Below are 3,536 nucleotides of genomic sequence, written 5' to 3' on the forward strand. Positions count from 1 at the left end.
CTTTAGCCCAAAAGGTAGGTCAATTATATTTTTCTGGTGTGCTGTAGGTTATTGTTATACAGTACATTTATTACTCGTTTAAACAACACAGTACATGTTTCGTACTTTTAATTACCGGTACTTGTACATATTCGTAAAAAGTTATGCAAATATGTACTGGTAACTTGTTTTTCAAAATGTTATTAAAAGGGATGTGTTCCCAAACAGCGATGTCTTTCCTGACAATCCCCTTTGTGCATACTCTCTTACATATGGTAATTAAACATTAAAACACCTGCGGCTTTTAGTCCGGTGTCGCTAATGTATGAACAAAACAGGATTTTCCCCTAATTTTAGCTTGTGCAGTTAATATTCAGGTGCGCCTTGTAGTCCGGAAAATACGGTAACTAGCTGATAAACTAATAAACTTTGTGAACTAAAGGATTCGATGAACGAATCTTTTGAATTAATCCTTTTAATGAACTGATTCTAGTTCCGATGGATGACTACATCACTAATGTAGACAAAGTCTACAAAATCCACACATTATGATTGTTATTATTTTACACCTGGAAGTAAAGTGTTGCAGTTTTAATAATAACTTCATGACAAAAGCAAAACTGTTGAGCACAGGTTTCTTGTTTCACCACATTGTCCTGTTAATTTATTAGCCAGAGACCTGATGTTGTCATTCAGCCTAAATCTCATGTCCACACCAGCAGGCCTGCGTGTTACTCACAGCCCTGTGGAAATTTCTTCCCCCACGCTGATGCATTTACAGTTGTTGTATGTGTATCAGTGGTGGATTGCTATTGATCCAGCTGTCAATCTGGTGCAGCAAGCCCAGACCCTAGTTTCTCCTGCTGCTGTGTTTCTGAGACCCTCTGACCTACACTGCACCTCCTATGTCGCTTGTGATCCTGGTGACCCTTATGGTGGGCCTTTTCTGGCTGCAATCACCTGTTCACCAAGGTTTTGTTTTGGACACACACACGCTGTGTCCTGTCAGATAAAATGACTCCAACTCAGTCTGAGGTTTTTTTTTTTATATATATATATGATTCCGGATTCTTTTCGACATACGACATACTGTACTTCTTTCAGATAACTTTAGGGGCAGTTTTACACCAATTTGTACCAAGAGCAAATGGTCAGAATGGCCGAGCGGTCCAAGGTGCTATGTTTAGGTCGTAGTCTCCCATGGAGGGGTGGGTTCGAATCCCACTTCTGACATACCTCTAAGAGTTGACTTCCCTAAGAGACCAAAGAAGGTGCTCCTTTCCAGGAGATGATAATGACGAGCTCTTGTGTTGGTGTCTTTTAGTGGCAGGACTGACAGGTTACTACAACGCTGTGCCATTTATGTCAGCTGTGTGCAATCCTGGTCGCTGATGGCCGCTATCCTGCATGTGTTCGAGGTTTCTCTACGTCCAGCACACCTGATTTGAATCGGCGGGTGACTAACAGGCTTCTGTAGAACTTGAAGAGGTACTTCAACAATTGATTCCCATGTGTTGGAGCAGGGAAACAAGTATAACATGTGAGATGGTTGCCCTGAAGGTCCACGATCGCATACCCCTAATTTAAATCTGACAGAGAAATGAGTCAACTACACAGAGCAAAGGTCGGCTGTTTGTACAGCCTGTTTCACACCATTTTGGCTTAGGCAGCAGAGGTCAGGATGGTCGGGTGGTCTAAGGCGCTGCATTAAGGTCGGAGTCTGGAGGTGTGGGTTCGAATCCTACTTCTGACATTTGGGCTGTCTTTCCTATACAAAGGAAGTGACTCTTCTACATCACCAAGCATGCAACTTCTTCTGTCCCTTGTTTCAGTGCTCGAGGTGTTTGGATAACACTTGATGCCCCTTTTGGAATGTAGACATGTATCTTCAGTCCTCTATTTGCAGCAAAGAGTTAAAGGAAAGTCAACGCTGCACAAGTCACAACTGATGCTGACTGAAACTGATCCTTTTTCGTGCAGGCTTGTGGGCATGTGGTGCCTGTCTCCATGGGTCGTTGTGTCAAAAGCGGGGCACGAACAGTTTGCAGGTATGTGACAAAAACCATGAAACCAAAAGTACTCGTTATAATAGGCTGCACTGGTAAGCTAAAACTACCAGATAAATGTCTGCAAATGGATGGCATCACAAATCTGTCCTAACTGACACACACATTTTTAAAGAAACAAATAAATGAACTTGTTAGCTGAATAAATGGCTGTGGCCTTTACCATTATGAACTCAATTTATTTCCATGAACAACAACTTTACAAGGTGTCCACTACGGACACACTGTGTCATTAGAAGGAACAATGCTGATGCAAAGTTAATTATTGTTCTATGATAATCAGTTATGTACCAGATGTCAAGCTTTTTAAATGGGTATGCATTCCACTTCATAAAAAATGTATTTTTTTTCAAACACAATGCTGTTCTGTTAAACTAAAGATATTGACAATGTATGTTTGAGATGTGAACAGGATGTCATAAATTGAACACATGGAAACCAGTTCTCTGTGAAATACAAATGAACTTCATTGTTTTGTTTACCAAGTGTTTGTATAGTACAGTTGATACCAGATATTTATGAACAGTTAATAAAAAGTCATATGCAATTTTTTTTCTCACTGTCTGAAGTTATAAGACAAAAGTTTTCCTACTTTGTAAGGTTTTATTTGCTTTTCCTTTGATAGTGGTCAGACAGGAAAGTCAGTAATGAGAGAAAGGAAGCTACACAGCACAGGTCACCAGGCTGGGACTCGAACCTGTGATGTCCATGTTCAGGACTAAGGCCTCCATACATGGAGTTGTGCTTTTCCACCGCACCACCCCAACGTTTCTTGTTTTAAGTTAGTTAGAATTAGCAAAATTGTATTTGCTAAATTCCAAAACACATAATGAGAACATTTTTTGGAGAGTTTTTGTAACTTTCTTCAAATTCAGCAGTTTATATACTTTTGGTTATTATCAGGGACAACTGTCTTTAATGCATTTAGACTATAGCTTTTTAGACCTGTTCAAATAGAAAATGAGCTTAACCAACATATTGAAAACCACAGCAGAAAAGTATTGGGTAAAGTAACATTTTATTAGCAAAACATTTTTTTGCTAATCCCAATAATATGGCCATTACAATGACCCAACTTTTAAAGCCAACTTTCAGATTGAATATAACCTTGTGTTATACATCAGTAACTAAGTATAAAAGATCATGAACACTGTTGATCAGGTACAGAGATAGAACAAGTGCTAATTGTTGAAAAAATACACAATACATACAAAAAAATCCATAATTTGTCAATAACAAGGACATTTGTACAGCTGTTAGATCAATACTTCATTTTAGAACATGACAGTTTTGCTTGAAGCTGATCAAATAACCTCAGCTCTTGCACTGCATTGTATAGTTTCTATTTATAACATTGGGAACAAGTAGATTTCTTCAAAAACATTGAAATAATCACACAGCTTGATTGATAGATGAAAAGCACATATGCTTAGAATCAATTCCATTTATAAAATAAAGGAAAATGTTGAAAAATGTTTTCTATAACTTTCA

General features: G+C 38.5%; 1 non-coding gene across 1 annotated transcript; it reads left to right on the forward strand.

Annotated features, from left to right (window-relative positions):
* Window positions 1-1,129: 1,129 nt before the first annotated feature.
* Window positions 1,130-1,212, forward strand: trnal-uag. Its single transcript has one exon. It is a non-coding gene; the product is annotated as a tRNA-Leu (tRNA).
* Window positions 1,213-3,536: the final 2,324 nt, after the last annotated feature.

The sequence above is a fragment of the Kryptolebias marmoratus genome, unplaced genomic scaffold, assembly GCF_001649575.2.
Source record: "Kryptolebias marmoratus isolate JLee-2015 unplaced genomic scaffold, ASM164957v2 Scaffold99, whole genome shotgun sequence".
Lineage (NCBI taxonomy): Eukaryota > Metazoa > Chordata > Actinopteri > Cyprinodontiformes > Rivulidae > Kryptolebias > Kryptolebias marmoratus.